The following is a 21,764-nucleotide window of genomic DNA, read 5'->3' on the forward strand; positions in this document are numbered from 1 at the left end:
AAAATCACCAAATACATGTACTTGCACACTCTATATCTATGCTGTAAGAGACCTGGTTTATTAGAGAGCATTCCTAAATATAAATAGCTAACGCTATGTTGCAGGTTAAGTCTAAAGCACACAAAGGCCTGGTTGTTTGATTCTAATTTTGATTCTCAAGTCAAGGGAAGGGTATTTCGAATATAGACTCCAAGTCCGTGCATATGTCTGTTTGAGTCCTTATGGCAAAGTGAAAGATAACCAGGCATGTTAAAGAGGTTAGGGGATGGAGGAGTGTAGGTTAGTTTCATTTAAAGCCAGGATATCTGGGAAGTTTGTTAGGATAAATAATTCAACATCATCTAAATTAGTTCTAAACCCGCAGATATTCGTGAATGCAGGCAGTGACAGTAATTTTTACAAAAGAAGAAATTTTTTTCCGTTAATCCTGTCAGACATTTATTATTTCAAAATGAATTTTATTTCAATTATTTCATTTATTAATTACAGTAAATTGTACAGATTAATGTAAGAATATTGTGGAATTTTTACGATGTCCTGCTAGTCTTCTGTTATATAAATGACAGTTGTCTGTGTGTATGTCTAGCTAAAAGTAAAAAATTACAAAACAAAGACCCACAAAGTTGGTAAATTCATGAGCAGTGTTGCCATGAATGAATGATATCTAAAATTACAAAAAAAAAAATCATTCATTCTTTGAGGGGCTAACTGGGCCAGTTTTTGCTAGGGAGAGGGGGTTGGTTTTTCAAACATTTTATGTACTAATTTTCAAGAAATTTATTATATTGAAAAGAGTTGTTAGTATGTTTGTATGTTCAGAAAGGAGTGAACTGGGTGGAGAAGAAAGGGAGATGGAGAAACAAGAGAAGATAGAGAGAAGTAAGAGAGAAGGTTTAATAGAAATGTGTTAGACTTTTACTCCAGGCAACACAGTGTTGCCCTGCTGGTATGATACAATGCTTCTGCTTCAAAAGGTGAAATTGTGTCTGAACTTTCATACTAATTAAGGTTGGAGTTTGATCTTAAATTAAAATCGAATATAGACTCCAAGTCCGTGCATATGTCTGTTTGAGTCCTTATGGCAAAGTGAAAGATAACCAGGCATGTTAAAGAGGTTAGGGGATGGAGGAGTGTAGGTTAGTTTCATTTAAAGCCAGGATATCTGGGAACCAATTTGCATATCTCTAACACATATGACATCAGCATTTTAGCCAGGACATTTGAAGACCAAGGATCTGATCTAATCTTATTTTGGGATGAATCTATGCTAAAACAATTTTTAGAGCATGAAACAAACATTAGAAGTAGATTTCACTAAGAGCAAATGATTTGTGTATCACACTTCAAATTTGAAACGGCTGAATTTTAGTATTACTTGATTTGATCGAACTATTGACTGTTATTTCAGTCGATATCGCCTTCGACCTTCATCAGGCATGTTGGTTGCCATCTTTGTAAAGAAAGGAGAAAAGCTACTGGCTCCATAGGTGGTTTCGTATTCTTTATCAACCAAATTTTTTCATACATGTGAATCATGGCGAAAAAATTTCAAATTTCACTTTCCGATCCTTGTGTCACATCTTATGTGAGAGAGAGAGAAATAATTTCAACATGTTGATCAACTTCTTTGCATGCTTCAGTCATTTTTCTTGCATCTGAAATCCTCCTTTCCTTATGTCGTATAAAGTGTAGCGGATGTCCTTATGAATCACATGCTTAAAGAGCTTATCTGCAGATTTCTCTCTTGCAATGACATGCATCGACTCGCTGGATTCATTGTTGATTTTTTCTCCTCTCAGATTTTATCCTTTGGAGTTGATTAACAGGTTAAGCTATTTTTGATTTAACCTCTCATTTTAGTATGTTGTATTCTATTAGATTCAAATGTGGAAAGTTGGTCAATTTTTTTTTATGTGTCTGATTGACATGTTGCCATTTAAAACATGTTAAATTGAATACGATGATAATGACTGAATATGCATCAATATATCTATAAAAGTGAACGTGTCTGTGTGTGTGTTTGTGTACATTTCCCTACGCAATAACTCTGTCAATTTTAAGTCTACAGACTATAAATTTGATGTACAGGGTACTGAGATTTCGGAAAATATTTGTGAACGGTTTTCGGCCAGAAATTTGGCTGTTAAGGGGTCAAAGTTCAACGATTTGACCCTTGAGAACTCTCTCAAACTACTCTGCCAATTTTGGATCTAAACACTTGAAATTTTAGATATAGGTTCCTTGGACATGGATCTAACTTAATAACTTGATTTGAGCCCAAAACATTAAGGGGTCATAATAGGGGTCAAAGTTAAAAAAAAAAAGTTGACCGCCTTTTTTTTTTTTTTTGCTCAACATACACCTCTAAACACCTGGGCAACGCCGGATGAAATGCTAGTTTGCGGAAGTGTTTTACGGATTTCTTTATGTATATCATGACCTGTATTTGTTATATATCATAATTTCTTAACTTTGGCATTGGTTGATAATCATGTTATTACAAGGATTACAAAGTCAGAATAGATTGTGATGTTATAGTAGACACTCTTTCTCCACAGCCTTTGTCGATTTCTTTTCATCTCATATTCTTCCCCTCTACCCATCACCCCTGTTTCTCTTCCCATCACTCTATCCCTCACCTTTTACTCCCTTACTCAACTACTTTCTTCCTCTCCCCTTAACTTTCTTCCCTTCCTCCTCTTTTTCTATACCCCTCCCTCTTTTCTACCCTCTCTCTTTTTCTTTGTCCCTCACTCTTTTTCTCCATCCTCCTTTTTCCCCCCTCTTTCTTTTTTTCCATTCCACTTCTTCCTCTCCTCTCTTTCTTCCTTCGATCGCTTCTTTTTCTCCAACCCCTTCTCCATCTTATATCTCACTTAATTCTTCCTCCCCCATCCTCTCTTTACTCTCTCCTCCCTATGAAATTGACACTGGTCCATCTATATTTATTCAAATATTTTCCCAATCATCTTGGATGTCTTTATGTCACTAAACCAACGATACGGCATTGGTTTTATAATTGTTCATCTCCATGACTTTTCACCAATTCAGAGTATGTCGATGCATTTTCACACACAAAATCGATACTTCATTAAATATTAAAATGGGTTGTTGTAACATCTTCCATTGTTTAAAACTATTTTTCAATCGAAAACTGCAGATTTAAAAAAAATTTACCAGTTTTCTTTCCATTTCTCACATTAATTTATCTTTTGTTATAATTCTCAGAAAAAGAAAAAAGAAAAGAAAAATGGATACAAACAATGATTTCTAACATGAACACTAACACAACACCAATAACAACTGTCTAGATTGTGAATGATAGTATTCATATTCCTTTCAAAATATTCCTTTATGTAATTTGAGGCTTCTTTTTCCATCATTCGAAGTTGTTCCTCATATTGTTATTGCAGGAAAGAATTTTCTGGACTTTTGAATACATTTATTTTTTTTATGCAAATGGCTCTAGACAGAGTATGAAGCCACTTGATTAAGGAGCTAAAAAAAAAATACTTTGCCAATGATAAGGAGCTAAAAAAAAAAATACTTTGCCAATGATAAGGAGCTAAAAAAAAAACTTGCCAATGATAAGTGCTATTGGAATTCAACATTTTTGATGAGAAAATTTTTTTTTTTTTTTGACATCTTCATTTTTTAGTTGAAATTCTCATAAATAAATCCCTTTTGATATAACTAGGGATTTACATCTTTACGTTTATTAAATTCCAATCATTTTGAAATCTGTTCTCCATCGTTATTAGAAATTGATTTGATTTCAAGATTGTGTAAATGCATTTTATTTTTAATGATTTTTCTCTGTAAATAACCTTAGCAATTAGAGTAAAGTTTGAAAATATTTTGAACACATGCTTAAGTCATAGGGGAAGACCAAGGAAAACATGGTGGGAATTGATAAGAATAGATTTGAGAGAGAGAGAGATAAATGAAAACCTGACCAGAAAATTGTTAAAAGAGATTGATTTCTAAAAAGGCTGTATGTAAAACGAATGTTGCACTAAATATGATGATGGAACTGTACATTACTAAGATTTTAATATGGGAACGCCTTTCTTCAATTAAATTTGTTTTTCAAATAAAATCATTATGATAATCTGAAAATATGTGATATTAAAAGCTGTTGTGTATTAAACAATAGCTTGCTATTTGAAAAATGCTTTGTATTTGGGAAAAAAGCTTTTTATTTAAAACACAAACAAGCTTTATTTAAAAATGCTTTGTCTTTAGAAAACAAGCTTTGTATTGAAAACAAAAGTTTTTTTATAAAACAAATGCTTTTTATTTAAAACAAAAACAAGCTTTATTTAAAAATGTTTTATATTTGAAAAAAAAAACAACCCAAAACAAGCTTTGTATTGAAAAAGAAGCTTTGTATTTAAAGAAAATCAAGTTTGATATTTAAAAAAAAAACTCTTTAAAAATTGATTAGTCAGTATAACATTTGCTCAACCTAACTTTTTAAACTTGTATAATTTTTTTTTTTTATGTAAATTATTCTACCTGTATTTTAACTGAAGAAGAATTTGTGTTTATTTAACAAGTAGAATGCGCAGTTAAGTCAGTTGTGATTCTATAAATAATCAAGCTATCATTGCTGACGTCACAGTTGGTGACTTAAAGGAGCTTACTACTAAATTAGATTATTGCAACTTTAATAATCAATCATTGCTCTACATAAAAATATTGTATTTTCAAATGATTGGGAATAAGGTGAAGTAGACTTTACCCATAGAGTGAATGTGGTTATTTGGTGACTGACACAAGTTTAAAGAATAGACCAAGAGGACGACAACCGATTCCCATACTAACCCAATTTTGGCTTTGTGCCACATCTTATGTTATAAAGTAAAACGATAAATTAAAATTTTTCTTTTAAATTTAAATATGTTTAAAAAATAATCTAACAATTTAAATGATAAATTCAGTTACCATATACTTATTTGGAAAACAATACATTATTTACTTTATCTTAGTAAAAATCATTGTTTATTTTGACAATTACTGCTTTCACTTCATTTCTGGTTGCCCCTCTCTTAAGAATTTTTTTTTTTTGCTAAATAATAATGTTATTATTTAGAAAAGCCCTTTTTAACATGGGGAGGTGTGTGTGGGTGGGGGGTTCCTTTACCTTTTATGTATTTTTACCGAACAATTTAATAAATAAAAATGCAGTAAAAAAATTAATTAAAAATGAAGGAGTACGCAAAAAGTCCAGTGAATGAGGTGAGTGTTCCACATCTTTGGAGGCAAAACAAAAAAATATTGGTTTAATTTGAAAATTTAGAAAACAAAATAATATATATATATTTTTTTTTTAAATTATTAAAAACATTTTTTTTTCTTTGGTTGTTACAACAACTTATTCATAGAAGATTTAGTGGTTTTTTTTCTTCTTCTCTTGTTTGAAGGTGGTATTAACTTTAGGGGTCGGCTTCTTATGGTTGCATGGTTCGTATGGATTTTGGCCTTTAAAAAATATTTTTCCTTTTCTTAAGCCATGGTCAAGACAGAGGCTACTGAGCTAATTAGGGAATGCATAAAACTTAGGAACATCACCGTAGTTATCCAATACAGAACTCCGAAAATGTGATGGTGATACAATTTCATTCACACGATTCTGAGATAGTACGTTCAGCACACAATGCGAAAGAAGATTGCTGGTATGTCTCTGTGTGATTATGTAGATGGTCTAATGTGAATGCATATCGTTGCAGGTTTGGTCTGTTCACCACAGAGCGGTATTTAAGCATTGCGGTGCTCGTCTGAGCTCCAATCTATGCTCCCCCACCCCTGACTTTCACTAAAAGCATTCTTCTAGCCAAAACCACTATCAATAATTCCCCCCACTCTTTATCTGTGCCTAAACCTAAACATAGATTTCATAAACAAAGCTTCTTTCTTAGAACTGCACGCCTGTGGAATTGTTTTCGTTGGCTTGCTTTCCAGCTGACTACAATTTGGTCGTCTTCAAGTCCAACGTAAACAAATTCTTGATGAGCCGACCCCTTAAGTAATCCAATTTACCTATTTACACTACTAACGATTACTACAATATTGCCCCATAATCTGTAAGCGACAGAAGCAACTGTTACATTCCAGTGAGTAGACAGCAGATCTAATCCAAGCAGATCACATCCTCCAGAGAGAACAGGGTCACGGCAAGGAATATGTAATCTATATATCTGATGGCATGATGCTGTAGATGCTCAAGAGAATTCGAGAACATCTTGTCAACTCTGGCGAACATTAGAGACCCGTATTCCAAATGGGGACGGATCATTAGCTTGTAAAGCTTAGTCAGCAAATTCCATTCATGAAAAATTTGTTGCTCGGGATATGCAATGGAGAAACTTGGTCACATATTTGAAAATATCTTTTTTTTACATAGGAGTCACCACTTATCAAAGCCCAGAAGCCACTCGAGGGTAAGGCTTAATGAGTGTACAGTAGTCAATTGGACAATATCATAGTAATTGTTAGTAGTGGAAATTGGTAAATTGGATTACTTATGGGGACGGTTCATCAAGAATTTGTTTACGTTGGACTTGAAGACAACCAAATTGTAGTCGGCTGGAAAGCAGGCAAACAAAGAGAGTTCCACAGGCGTGCAGTTTTAAGAAAGAAACTTTGTTCATGGAATATACATTTAGGTTTAGGCACAGATAAAGAGTGGGGGAAATTATTGATAGTGGTTTCAACTAGATGAATGCTTTCGTGAAAATTGGGCCGTGGGGGGGGGCATAGATTGGAGCACAGCATAGCATTTGTCATTAAAATAATGATAAAGTAGAGACATGCTCGCAACATCTCTTCTGTGGGAAAGAGGTTGCAGGGAAGAGAAAAGGGTATCCCCCACTAGGCTATGAAGTCTATTTTGAACTCTGTCAAGGCAGGATAAGATTTCTAACAACTCCTGCCCAGATGTGGCAACAGTACTCCATCCTTGGTAGAGAATTGTATCAGCAGTAAGATGTCTTCTGCAGTTGTAGAAGGATCCCACCATTTTTCCAGCAACCTTGGGAACTGATTTGATGTACGTGTTCCATTTCAGATCAGGAGTAAAGGTCAAGCCCAAAATCTTGTCAAAACATGGAGCCTCCTCAAGATGAGAACCATTCATTTCAATTGATGCTAGATGAGGACCAGAGCATTTTTATTTCACAAGTTTTAAGTCTTCTTCTATGAATAAGTTTTAACGACAAAAATCTTAGAAAAAAAAGGAAAGATTTTACTCATTTAATAAAAAAATTTGTAACATTAAGTTTTCATAATTATCAAATTAAACTTGTTAAATCTGAATATAGGGAGATGTGTGCAGAATAGAAGACTTTGTTGTTACAGTCACATTTTTAGAATGAGTTCTTGAGTCAACAGATGTAGAACAGTTGAAAGAGAGGGATGATTTGGCAGGGGAAAACCAAGAAAAACGTCAGAGGAATTGGTGATGAAGGATAAATAAAGAGCTGGACAGAGATTAGTTCTTGAAGACAATTTCTAAAAGCTGTTTGATGTCAAGCCGATATGATCAAGAGTTATTTTGAAATTCTGGGAATGTTACAAAGACAAAAGACACCAAAAAAATATTCCAGACAAAATGTAAACAAAGAACAATAAAATAAATTTGTAAAAAACTTTAAACTAGATTAAAAAAAAAAAAGTCTTATGAAATATTGTTTCTGTTTGCAGATAAACAACAGACTATAAAATATTATTTGACTCACGAGTTCACATTGTAAGAAATGAGTTTTAAAACATCTGAAAATGAAGATGGTGTCATTGTCAAACCCAGAAAAATACAATCACAAAAACTAGGGTATGTTGATTTTACACTTTTTTGTTTCAAATCAACTTTGGACGAATCAAAATAGTTTGGAAGGAATCTGATAAAAACTTATACCAGATATTTGATTGTTAGTTGTTACCTTAGTTTAAAGAAATGTTATAAAAAAAATCACCATCTAAAATGTATTGAAAAAAAAAAAAAAAAAAAAAAAATGCATTTTATTTTCAATTTTTGGTAGAAAAGTCATGCCATTTTAATAAAAAGGATTATATATATACTAGCAGGCTGCCCAGCATTGCCTAGTCATAAGATACATTTAAATATGATATTTTAATTCATATAGATTACATTTTTATTATTGTAGAGAATTCTCTATCGATTATCATATTAAACCTAATATGTAGTAGTGACAGCAAAATTGAAAAATAAATGTATACGATTTGAGTGCCATCAGCTAGAAACTAAACCCAAACCTTCCATACTCATTCCTTTAGCCTCTGAGCCAAGCCCATACGCATATATTTACATACATACATATATATATATATATATATATATATATATATATATATAAATTCACCTGTTATCCCTTTTTTAAATGATGGAATCGCCTGATTATCAAAGATGAGATTCAAGCAAACAAGGTCCACAGAGTTTTATGATTTTTTATTTATATATATGTACACACACACACACACATATATTTATATATATGTACACACACACACACATATATTTATATATATGTACACACGCACACACATATATATTTATATATAATGGCACACTTTGTTTACCAAATATTAAAGATAAAATTTTTTTTTTTCAATAAACTTTAAATGATGATTTTTGATAATTTGTAAATTTATAGCCCCATTTTACAGACTGTTTATCATTGTTTATGCTACATTTTAGGATTTGCTCAACAGTTTTTAAATGCATAATTGTTTAGTGGTATGTTGGCCTCCTCCTCTAAAACATGCCATGGGTGGTTTAGATGAAGTTGGATGCAGTTACATTTAAGATATGGAGCTTAAGTGTTTATTGATTTGACCATTAGGATTTTAACCTGCTTATAAAATACTCTGCATCTGAAGGATGGAAAAGAAAACTGTGAGGGGAAGCAACACATTCTGGAACGTCATTAAACCAACCATTCTTAATTGCATTTTTTTTTTTTTTTACTGGGTATTTTGTCACAAAAAGATAAAATATCACACCACTACAAATAAAAAATATTTTTTATACTTACACATATTCAAGTACATATTTATTGTATTTGGGCAGGCTGTATAGACTTCTTTTTTTTTTTTTTTTTCACTCACTTTTGAGTTAAGAAGTTTTGGTGATCTAGTTTCTTATCAATGTTTAAAACTGCTTGTACCAAGAAAAAAAATGGCGCAAAATGTTTATTATTTACTTATGTATTAAATTTTAAAAAATGGCACAAAATATTTATTTACTAATGTACTAAATTTAAAAAAAAAAAACAGTATACAAAAAATTATGCAAATATATGCAGTATTTTTGTTGTAAAAAGAAAATTTTATTGCAAATTCTCTCCTTGACCATTTTTGGCCTTCATTAAGGTCAGTGGCAAGTAGAAATACTAAAGAACAATAAAAGTGAAGGAACTGATTTGCCTTGTCACCACTTTGGGTAGTAGCCAGACCGGAAATTAGCAGTACGGTAGCTAACTATAACCAAAAAAGCTTTTGCTGATAAAATTTGATTTTATTTAATAAAAGCAAAAATACTTGTTTAATTTGTGTAAATGTTGCTCTACAGCCTTTTTTAACCTAACATGTATTTACAGAAATATTTTGTGTAGTTATGATTTTTTACTGTTGGGATCAAGCTGGATAATCACCAAAGTTTCTCAGCGATATTAAGTTCACAAGCCGTCCTCATTAGTTGCATGTATATCCTGGTCATGGAGGATGATTGTGATGTTAGTTTTTGCAAGAAGGTATCATGTTCGAATTATTTGTATTCAAACTTTGTAAGGTAATTTGCATGAAGCCACTTATGCAAATTACCCACTATTACTTGGAGTTGCTTGCAACAATAAAAAAGAAAAAAAAAGATTAACAGCGAGCACTTCTCAGAAATTACTCTCTTTTTCTGCAACAAACAGAAACTCCTCCAGAACAACTGTTTTGGAAACTTTAACCTTTACTTGTAAATATACGTTATTTTAAATACAAGAATTTTATTGTGTTATTCTTTCTCAAAATTAACCAAGTTGTTCGGATAACAAGGAACCAAGAAGAGAGAGGCGCGTTAGAAATAAAAAAAAAAATTCTAACAATCATTGTCTCACATACATTGCTAAATGGTCACTCATTTGCTACTGGCCAGGCTAAATTTTGCAAAGCTTCAGTGATCCAACAAGGACCAATATGTCAAAGTGATTATGCTGTGCTATGTCAGGTATTTGTGTCCACTGCTGAGCCGTGGCAGATTAAAAAAAAGATTGCTTAATTGTGACAGCAAATGTTATAAACATGTTCAACCTTAACCCCAACTTTATCTGTAAAGAGAATTCTTCAAAGATTAAAGGTAAGAAAAACCAAAATTGCTTTTTTCTATAAAATAATGTCAATTATATGTTTTTACAAACAAAATTTTGAATTTTCATAATTATCTTTATTTATGGTTGAAAATAATAGCCAGCTTGATTTTTTTTTTTGCAAAGTGTGTTAAAGGATATATTTAAAAACAAACAAACAAACCCAACTATATGTATTAATATATAATGAAATAACATCTTACCATTCTTTTATGATGGCGGAAGTATAGTTCTTGTTCAGAATTCAATTTTGAAAATGTCATATTCCAAAAATTGTGTAAATTGATCAAGTCATATTTTTTTATGAGAAGCAAGGTGTGTCTTGCTCTGCCATATTTAATAAATAAAGAGAGTTAACTCAATTTGAACTATTCAAGACCGAAATACAGCTCCAAATATACTTTGTAATGGCTACAATTTACAATTAATCATTAAAATAAATGATTGTATGTATATATTTTATATAAATAAATTACACCTTTTATATTTGAATTCATATATATATATATATATATATATATAATATACTTGATCAACTGATATAATTTTTGGAACAAGACATTTTCATTCCATGATGGCTTAATACATAAAGATTTTTCCTGTATTTTTTTTTTTTTTTTTAATTGAATTCTGGACAACAACTGGAAGTACCTACATAAATTTGCTCCTTAACATATGCGGTTTAATGGCATCCTAAGTACACATCTTTGGCGTATAAAAATCTAAAGGAATGTAATTAATTACCTATTGGCATCTCACCAAGTCTCACTTTACTTTTGAGGTGAGGAGAATCAAGCCAGCGCCCTCAAAGGAAGAGAACTCTTACCTTTTAAAAATTGCTTAGGTAAATCCAGTATTAAGACACCTCAGACAATAAACAATAAACTTACTCCATCTGAAAGACGGCAGGCAGGGCTTGGGAAGGTAATTGTCATAAGACTACCCAGAATGAATGCCTCAGCCTACGAAATCTAAGGCCACTGAAATGACCCAGTTTCTGTTGGACTGCCTGTCGAGATCGGAACGTCAACTAGTATGTATGAACGACCGGAGTGACTAAATGAATGGCATAAATCTTTACCTGCTTACAAATTGTTTGTGTGTGCTGTTCTGCAACTTTGTTTTTAAAACAAGTTTGTTTCTAATTTGTAGTGAATGAAATTACTGCCTTCGTCATGGTATTTCATTGTGCTTTACATGCTGTTGTGTGTTGACCAACTTTTAAAAAAAAATTGACTTTCAAACTAATCTACCTCAGTGCAAGACTTTATTTTACCCTGTATCTCTCAAGTCCATCCTTATCTCTTCTTTCCGTGTTTTCTTGGGATTTCTCCTTTGCACTGATCCTGCTACTTCAAGTGGTCTACATCTTCAAACCGAAAAATTAATTTCCTATAGTGTTCAGACTTATCTTCATTAGACTTCATCAGGTCTGTTCATGAGCTTCTTTTAAAAACTCGCATCACACATCCATTGTACCATTCTGATATCATTTCTTGCCATAAAACGCCTGTCCTCAACCCTCACAGGTTAGGTTTCACTTTTATACGTCTATACTATATTTCTCTTAGTCTGTCCGTCTGTTCCACTTTTTCTCAGAAAATACTTCATCGATCTGTCTGAAATTTTGTCATGATAAGGTGCAGCAAACTAAGTATTATGGTATCCATTTGATGCACAGTTAGGCATTAATAGGGATTAGTTACTGCAGTATCACATTTACTCTAGAAGTTTTCTCTGAAATTACTGGCCTGCTCTGGCTGAAAGTTTGTATGGACCATTGTCATGATAAGGTGCAGCAAACTAAATATTATGGTATCCGTTCGATGCACAATTAAGGATGGATTGAGATTAGTATTTAATGCAAAAATGAACATAAATTTAACCATATTCAGTCATCAATTTGGCATAAAGCACTCATTCTAAGTCACGGACTATAACTTTTGCCAGTTTTTAACGGGTTAAAATGACCAGCAGTTATCACATGTCTTGTGGATAATATAAATGTCCTCGCTTGCTTTCCTATGAAGAGTCAGAGATGTTTGAGGTTAGGTGTTTGACAGGGCTGTGCCCTCTCCCCAACTCTTAAACTATGCGATCGATTATATCCTGAACACAGCTCTTCAAGGTTACGAGGGTGTTATGGTTAGGTGAAATGTGACATTGATGACCTTACTTGCAGCGAGGAGGTGCTAACTAATCAACCGAGTGCAGACTGTCACTTGTAGATTAGGTATGTGCATTAATGCCTCTAAATAGCAATATCAGACACCATACAGTTCAGCGCTGGACAAGGCACACACTGCTACTTAATTTGACATTCATAGTCTTTAAATCAGTAATAAGTACATTTCTCCTACATCCACCAAAATAAAATTATATGACTGGATTCACAAAAAAATTTACTTTAAAATGATATTTTAATATTTTTGTTGTGATTTGTATATTTGAAGAAATTGCTATTTAAATCCGACTATTAAAAACGAAACATGCCAGCATAGCATGCCTGCTGGCTGTAGATCACTTTTTGCAAATAGGTGGTCAGTGTGTGTTTACATAAATACTCAGTGTTACTAGTTGTTTTAGCTAATCAGGGGAAAGAATTGTTTTTGCTATGGAATTTAAACACAACATCTATGTCTTTCCACTCAAAAGTTAGAATATCTCAAAGTTGAAGCTTTGTAGTGCAAAGCTAAGTAAAGATAGAAATTGTGTTCAAATGCTATTTAATAGTGACTATATTAATTTCTTTTGTTTTAAAATTTTGAAAAGAATTGGATAAAAACTTTCCATGCTCACATCGATAGAAATAGTGTCAAACACATATAGCATGAGAATTTTTGAGTTGTGACTCGCACAAAAATCTCCTGTAAACAAAGCATTTGTCAACTGACTTACGAACATAAAGTATTCATATTTTAAAAATTTTTTGTTATTATTTAGAAAACATTTTTTGTTTTACGAGTTCTTGACTGTTAACTATTCTGAACATGTTTTCCGTAGATAGTTAAATTTAATTTTTACGATATCTTTTTTTTTTTTTTTATTATTAAATTGTTAGGTGAAAATACAGAATAATTATGAAACACCTTCCCCTCCCATTTTATGAATGGATTTCTAAATAATAACATTGTTTCAGCACAGTAACATAGGTGCATAAATACTGAATGTTTGTTTGTATAAAACTAAATGAAAAACACACTTGAACAGGATAGAAATGTTTAATACAACAAATAAGATGTCCAAAAATGTTATGATATAAATATGTATAAAAATTATATTCTGTTACTGTTAATTAATAAATACTAAAAATGTCATTAAAATTGGTTGATTTCCTGAATTTTGGTAAATTTTTAAGTGGTGGTGGGGGGTTGCAACTCTAAAACAGAGTCCCCCAAACTTCTGAAACACTTTTAGATACCCATTCTTAGCATGGGGATAAGATGTTTTGTAACTCTTCTGTACTTTCACCAATTTATTAAAAAAATCATAACTATATTGTACTAACGTTATTATTTAGAAACCTATTCTTAACATTGAGAGGGGGAGGGGGTTTGTAACTATTCTGTACTTTCACTTAATAATGTAATAAAAAAGGATATTGTAAAACTTGAATTACCTTGAAAATATTACAAAATAACACTGTAATTTTGTTTTATTTTGTTAAAAATTGTTTTTGTTTATTTTTAATTCAAACGGCTTCACTGAACACTGCTTGATTTATTTAAGTAAAAAATAAGTTTAAACCCACAAGTTAATTATCCAGTTAAGTAAAAAAATACCTTATCTTGCCTTTGATAACATTTATTGGGTTTGTTTTACAATCCACAGAGATATGAAAAGTGGTCAAAAAGCAAATAAATGTTACCAAAGGCAAGTTACTTTTCTACCTACTACTTTCTACACTAAATTTTTGGTGTTGTAAATGTTTATTTTGTTTGAAAAACAAGTAGTGTCGAGTTTTACATGAGAACAAAAAAAAATGTCTGCGAGGTCTGTTAAAATCTTTGAAGTCTCCACAATAACTTAAAAATAAAAAATAATACAAAATAAATGTCACTGCATCTTGAAGTCGTTAAAATAAAATTTAATTATCCTAATTAGTTTAATGTACTTGAGAATATAATTGTAATCTGTACAGAATTTCCTTTCATTTGATATGCTACAAGCCATATTTTGTTAATTTCTTTGAATCATGTTGTGGTGGCCATCTTGGATTTCCCGTTATCATCTTGGATTTTTCATCATGTAATAATGACAAATGTCCATCAGAATAATACTTCCTATGATGATAAAGCCTTACTTACCATTTTTCTTAGCTGTTTTTATGATGTTTCTACTTAAAGCATTAAAATAAAACTGAAATATGCTAATTAGTATGCTAATTAGTCCATAAGTTACCAAGTGAGATGATTGTAAATACAGCCAACTGAACCTTCATGGTATTATGATATTATGATATGTTCAAAATTTCATCATATCTTAAAAAGATCCGAAGATACAGCTTTTTAAAAATGGGTTAGTTTATAAATTGTTCAAATTTCCTACCATTTTCAGTCACAAACTTCTATGCATTTGAATAGTTAAGATAAAATGTCGAGTGAATTATGCAATTTTGCATACTTTGAATAGTCATAACAAAGTTCTAATGGGCCGATTTGAAAAAACTAAAGATAATATTTCTTTGTTTTTTATGAGCTTTTCAATAATGCTGGGTTTGAGTTTATTCATGTAAAGAAAAAAAAATGGTGTGCTATTGCTACTCTAAAACAAAGATTTCTTCGCTGGCAGCATTCACACTGGATGAGTACTCCCTTGTCTATCTTGGTTCTAATATTACACTAGATGGCGAAATAGTATAAGCATGGTCCACATTCTTCCATCTCAACTGATCTGTGTGGTTTTCACGGGAAATACACTTGGACACAAAGGGACACATATATCAGGCCATGGTGAGAATCATCCTTCTTTATGGCTGTGAGACCAAGCGAACTTGCACACACTGGAAGTCTAACAACGACTGTCTTCACAACATGGCTTGACCATTACTCCTGATCTTAAATGGAACACGTACATCAAATCTGTTGCCAAGGCCGCTGGAAAAATGGTGGGATCTTTCTATCGATCCGGTAGATATCTCACTGCTGATGCTATTCTCTATCTATATAAGAGCCAGGTACGTCCAAGGATGGAATACTGTTGCCACATCTGGGCAGGAGCTGCTAGAAAGGACTTGTCCTGCCTTGATAAAGTTCAAAATAGACTTCGTAGCCTCGTAGGAGATGTCCTTTTCTCTTCCTTGCAACCTCTATCTCACAGAAGAGATGTTGCGAGTTTGTTTCTGATGTATCGTTATTTTCATGGAAAGTGTTCGACTGAGCTTCAATCTATGGTCCCCCCTCGCCAAACTTTCACAAGAAACACTCGTCTAGCTGTAAACACTATCAATAATTCCCCCCACTCTTTATCTGTGCCTAAACCTGAACGTAGATTCCATGAACAAAGCTTCTTTCTTAGAACTGCACACCTGTGGAATTGTCTTCCGTTTTCCTGCTTTCCGGCTGACTACAATATGGTTGTCTTCAAGTCTAACATAAATAAGTTCTTGATGAGTCGTTCCATATAAGCTATCAAATTTACCAAATTTTCATTACTAATGATTACTATATTGTCCAATTTCTACTGTACACTCTTTAACCCTTATCCTTGAGTGGCCTCTTGGCCTTGATAATGTGGTGATGCCTATGTAAAAAAAAAAAAAAAATAAAAAAAAATAATGCTGCCATCGAGATTGTGTTCTGGTTCTACTCTTCGTTGAAGACTAAACATACACCCCTTCCCATCTGTCTTTCTTCAACAACGTCTCTGGTGGTTTAAACATGCAGCTCATCGACTAGAAGGAGAGCTTGTCCGCAATCCCCATCTCTCTCTTCCTGGCTGGCACAAACGTGCTGGTGAGCAGCTGAAGACCCGAGGGACAACAATTAAGGACGACCTGACGATACTAGTGAGCCTATAAGTAGTTGGCCTCCAGTAGTGGAATCGGGAGCGGTTAGCAATTTCCTGCGACCTGGCCCGGGATCGTTAAAGCTAAACTGTGATTGGTAGAAAAGCAGTTTGTGCTCAGAAGGAAGCCTGCTCAATGCAACAGGAATGATAACTGCTACAAGTACAAGTACATCTATATATATATATATATGAATTGAGCTCAGTCATTATAGTATTCTAAAAACCTGCTGGAATGAAAAGGACAAACTAGTTAGGCAGAATCAAATATCGTGTTAGATTCAATGCTATTCAGGTTTAAATTTAGGAATCATACTAGATAACTATATATTAAGTACATCACAACTCCACAAATAATTAGCAAAATAAAAGGACACTTTATAATTACGTGTTTGTAATCACTTACCCTTTTGCTGTAAAATTATTGAAACGAAAAAAATATTACAGGTATAATTGGAACCTAAAAAGCAAAGAAAACATATTTTAACTAAATGTAAATTTAAATAACTATATATACTAGCTGTCTCAACCTAGTGTTGCCTGGAATAGTTTTTTTTTTTTTTTTTTTTTTTTTATACATGGGCAGCACCACTTATCAAGGCCTTGAGGCCACTCGAGGATAAGGGTTAAAGAGTGTACAGTAGAAATTGGACAATATAGTAATCGTTAGTAATGGAAATTTGGTGAATTTGTTAACTTATATGGAATGGCTCATCAAAAACTTGTTTATGTTAGACTTGTAGTGTATCTGTAATTTGTTTTGTTTCTTATATTGAAACTATACAGCTTTATAAAAATAACCTATTTTTTCTTTATATTTAAAAAAAAAATATTATCCATTTTCTCTCTCTCTCCCTCTCTCTCTATACACACACACACACAGGGTGTGTCTGGTGTTTGAAAACACTTAATAGATTCTTAAGGATCATGAAAATACAAACAAAAATGCATTTGTAATTATATATTTCGGAACATAAGCAACACGCTTATTTAATAATTTCATTCAATGAAATCTCCCTCTGCTTCAACGACAGCTTCTATTCGAGACCTAAACCTTTGGCAGACACATATAAGATGACCCTCCTCGATTTTGTCCATTGCTCTTACTATGGATGCTTTCAGAAAATCTTTGGTGTTGTGAGGATGTCTATTAACATCTCTCAACAACGTTCCACACTTAATAATCCAACAGCTTAATGTCTGGAGAGCTAGAAGGCCACAAGTTGGGGGTAATGTGGTCAAGAAAATGTTCCGCTAACCATTCTTGAGTGGTTTGAGCCTTATGTGATTGTGCAGAGTCTTGATGAAATGTGTAGGCCCTTCTACATCTTACTCTATCAATCGAAAGGAAACAACAAAAAAAAGGTCTGTTCTTTCATCAAAATTCTTGTACACTGGTACCAGAGAGGCCATCTTCCGGCTATTATTACATATCCCCGAAAAACCTGCTTAGCAATAAGATTGCACCCCGTCACTGTTGATGTCCCTAAACGCCAGAAAACTTTCTATTCTAATAGTTTCTTCCCTCAAACAGCTAGACTTTGGAATTCCCTGACTGTACTGATATGCAGAAGCTTAAATGTAACATAAACAAATATCTTTTTAATCTTTCCTAGACATGGCCCCATATAGTAGCCTCTTACGTCCATGAGTAAAAAAAAACAAAAAAAAAAACAATACCCAGAACATCAATGTAAGCAGCAGAATTAGCCCTAGTGGAAAGAAATGCAGTGGCAGCACATGTCCTTCATTGCTAACAACTCCTAAAACCATAACAGTTGCGGGAAATTTTGTGTGCATGATTCTTGGAACTTTAGAGGGGGTCATCACATAGCCATCTGTCATTCCTTCTGTTTACTTTCTTTTCGTTTGAAACAAAAAATAAAAAAGCATGTCTTGATCAACAGGATGTTTCAGTTTGCTTAAAAGTCTCTTGAATCGCACAAAATGATATTCTTTGATTTCATATGTAGCCGTTTCAGAGATTTAAAAACAGGGCACCTGTAAAATATGACTCTCCAGTGGAACATACCCCTTCCCCAACATCCCTTTACAATAGAGATCCCTAGATGCAAGAAAGCCTTTTACTCCAATAGTTTCTTCCCCAGAACTGCGGGTCTTTGGAACTCCCTTCCGGGATTCTGCTTTCCCAACTGCACTGATATGCAGAAGTTCAAGTGTAATGTTCACAAACATCTTTCTACTCATCTCCCTTCTTAATGATCCCGCTAATTAAGTCCCTGATAGTAGCCCCCTGCTTCAAAGTGGCACTGTGCCTTGTTTGGGGTGAAAATTGAATAAAAAAAAAAAAAAAAATGCAGTTACAATACAGTTACTATTTATACTAATATATAAAAATATGAAATAATAATAATATATATATATATATATATATATATATATATATTTAATAATAATAAGATTATAAGATCTATTCTGCAATATGTTAATTAGCATATAAATTTTATGATAATAAGAATACATTAAGGCTTAAGTACCTTTGGTACCAGACAGGCAAATAGATAAGAGGAAGGAAACCTAGCCATACAAATTTAAAAACTCAATAGTTCACGTATGTTTCTAGAATAGTGATTTCAAGGTTATGAGGGTTTTTTTTTTTTTTTTTTTGAAGCATGAAAACGATGTTATTTTTTTGTATTTAATATTTTATTTTTTCATATTTCAAGCGATCCTCTGCTCTTGGTCCCAAAAAACGTATCAAATTAAAAAATCTTTAACTAGAATTGTTAAATTTTCATTTCGATACTTTTTTGTGACCAAGAACAGAGGACCGCTTGAAATATAAAAAATAAAATATTAAATACAAAAAATAAACTGGTTTTCATGCTTTGAAAAACACTTGTAACCTTGAAATTACTATATATATATATATATATATATATATATATATATATATATATATGTGTATTCCAGGTAGAAAGATATCCAAAAATTAAGAATTATTGAATTTCGACAAGAGTCGTTGATAGTGTTTAATCAAAGAGAAGAAATTATATTGTTTTTATTCTTTATGTAAATACAGTCATATCTTGCTACAATGTGCAGACCGTTTCAATTATATTTGATTTCATCAGGCAAGAAAAATTAAAATACAAACATTAAAAAGGTTCCAGACCTTTTCAAATTTTGAGGAGAGAAAAAAAAATGGCATGACTGGTAAGAAGCAAAAATTCAAGTTCTTATGAGTTTAAATTAATTACAAAAATGAAGGTTCTGTTAACAGAATTCAGAATTTGAAAGGTCTGGAACCTTTTTAATTTTTGTATTTGAATTTTTCTTGCCTGATGAAATCAAATATGATTAAAATGATCTGCACATCGTAGCAAGATATGACTGTATTTACATAAAGAATATATATATATATATATATAGACTGTCAAAAGTATTAACGTTTTGATATTTTCCTTTCTTTCTCTTTTGTTTGTATATTTTGTTCTTGTCTTATTGTTACCCTTGCTCAGCATTTTTATCTTCCTAATTCTCTCCAAAAATGACATTTCACTTTCAATCTCCCTACCTCCCACTGTTGCTCTTTCTCTCTATCTTTTCTTGTTCTTTTTCTTCTTCCTTACTTCTTTCCTTTTTGAGAGCCACTTGTCCTATTATCAAACTTGTCTATCAAAAGCAATATCGTCAATGTTTTTTTGTTCTTTTCTATACTAATATTGTATCCATGTTAAATATCTTGTATCATGATAACCTGAATATTTATATATGACTTGAAATCGGAAAGTATTGATTTCTGTTTTGTTTTAATAATTTCAATCACAGATTGGCAGATGCAAACCGTTCGAATATTGATCTTTCTGCAAATTACTCTTCCATACATTCTCCGAGACAAAATATGTCAAATATTATATTAAAAATAGAAATGAGCTAGACTTTTTTAACTCATTAAAAACGGGCAAAAATTATAGTTCATTTACTTAGGAGTATTTGTGGCAAATTGATGGTTGAATATGGGTTAAATTTGTGCTCTTCATTAAATACTAATCTCTATTAATCTTTAACTGTTTATTGATACCACGATACTTTGCTTGCTGAACCTTATCATATATATAACAAAGGTCCATACAAAATTTCAACCAGATCAGCCCATTAGTTTCTGAGAAAACTGCTGGGGTAAATATGATATTGTGATGACTAATCTCTATTAATCCCTAATTGTGCATCGAATAACTACCATAATCCTTACTTCATTACACATTATCATAAAAGAGGGTTGAAATAAAATTTCGACCTGATAGCCTAGTAGTTTCTGTGCAAAAGTCGAACGGACAGATAAATATAAATACAAATAATCAACTTTTTTTTTTATGCCTGTACAAATAACAGAAATAAAAACTTTACAATGGCAATAGATACAACTTTATTTTCCAAATTTTATTCAGTTGTTTACTGTTTTTTCTTTTCTGTTTAATTCTTTGAAAATTTCCAAATTGGTAAAATTTTTAGTAAATGATGACCCCCCCCACACACACACACCAGAAAAAAAAAAAAAGCAAAAAATAATTTAACATTAATTTATTTTTCTTCGGACGATTTTGCTGCTGGTTGAGTTTGTTGAGAATATTTATGTTGCGGGCGTAGAATTACAGTAACTTTAATAGGGATGAAGCCGTATCAAGTAATACAGTTTTGTAGAAATATATTTAAACCAGCATGGGTACCTGCTCTTGCCCGGATTGACATGAAGTTCGGTTTGGGCACACTTGCTATACTAAAGATATTGAGTACTGTCATCGATACCCCCACAACAATTTCCAAAATAAAAGAACGGATAAAAACACAAAAATGTAATTGCTAAAAAAAAAGTATGTGATGAACTTCCCACCAGATATTTCGGCAGAAGAGATACAAAGAGAAGCTATTCTCTGGATATTGAGCACTTTTTGTTGCTCGTGTGCTGGAAAAAGATCTTCCCCCTTCAAAAAAATAAAAAAATTAATGAATCAAAACAACTTTTCTTTCAATCAAAATAATGGGGAGTGCCTGTGCAACTGCAAAAAAAAAAATAAAAAAATAAAATAAGCCGTAGCAGAAACGTGAAAGAGGGGAAGAAGGCAACATTCCTGGCAAATGGCTATGAGTGCGTATTATGTCATAACTAGTGTTGAGACAATTAATTGGAATTGGGAATCAAAAAAAATCAGAATTTTTTAGGGTATCGGAATCTGAAAAATTTGTGCCTATTTTCCGATGCCAACAACGATTCTTTTAATTGGCTTTTTTATTTGATTTTCTTTAAAGAAAAATATTCTACCACTGATAATAATACTAAAATATTTAATATATGCTGATTTTAACCTATTAGTAAAACTAAAGTCGATAGATCATCCCTCGCAAGCGTATCCTTACGTTTAA

General features: G+C 32.3%; 1 protein-coding gene across 6 annotated transcripts in view; it reads left to right on the top strand.

Moving 5' to 3' along the window:
• LOC145291467 (pre-mRNA-processing factor 40 homolog A-like) overlaps positions 1 to 21,764 on the top strand; it is a 180,780-nt gene that overhangs the window by 141,481 nt on the left and 17,535 nt on the right. Inside the window, exon 27 of one of the 6 annotated variants that reach the window (XR_013869422.1) lies at positions 7,705 to 7,831. The exons of the other annotated variants lie outside the window; for them this stretch is intronic. The gene's annotated coding sequence lies outside the window, so the exon portion shown is untranslated. The remainder of the gene's footprint in view (positions 1 to 7,704; positions 7,832 to 21,764) is intronic. 6 annotated transcript variants of the gene reach the window in all.

The sequence above is a fragment of the Euprymna scolopes genome, chromosome 12, assembly GCF_053919585.1.
Source record: "Euprymna scolopes isolate OS-2025 chromosome 12, ASM5391958v1, whole genome shotgun sequence".
Taxonomy (NCBI): domain Eukaryota; kingdom Metazoa; phylum Mollusca; class Cephalopoda; order Sepiida; family Sepiolidae; genus Euprymna; species Euprymna scolopes.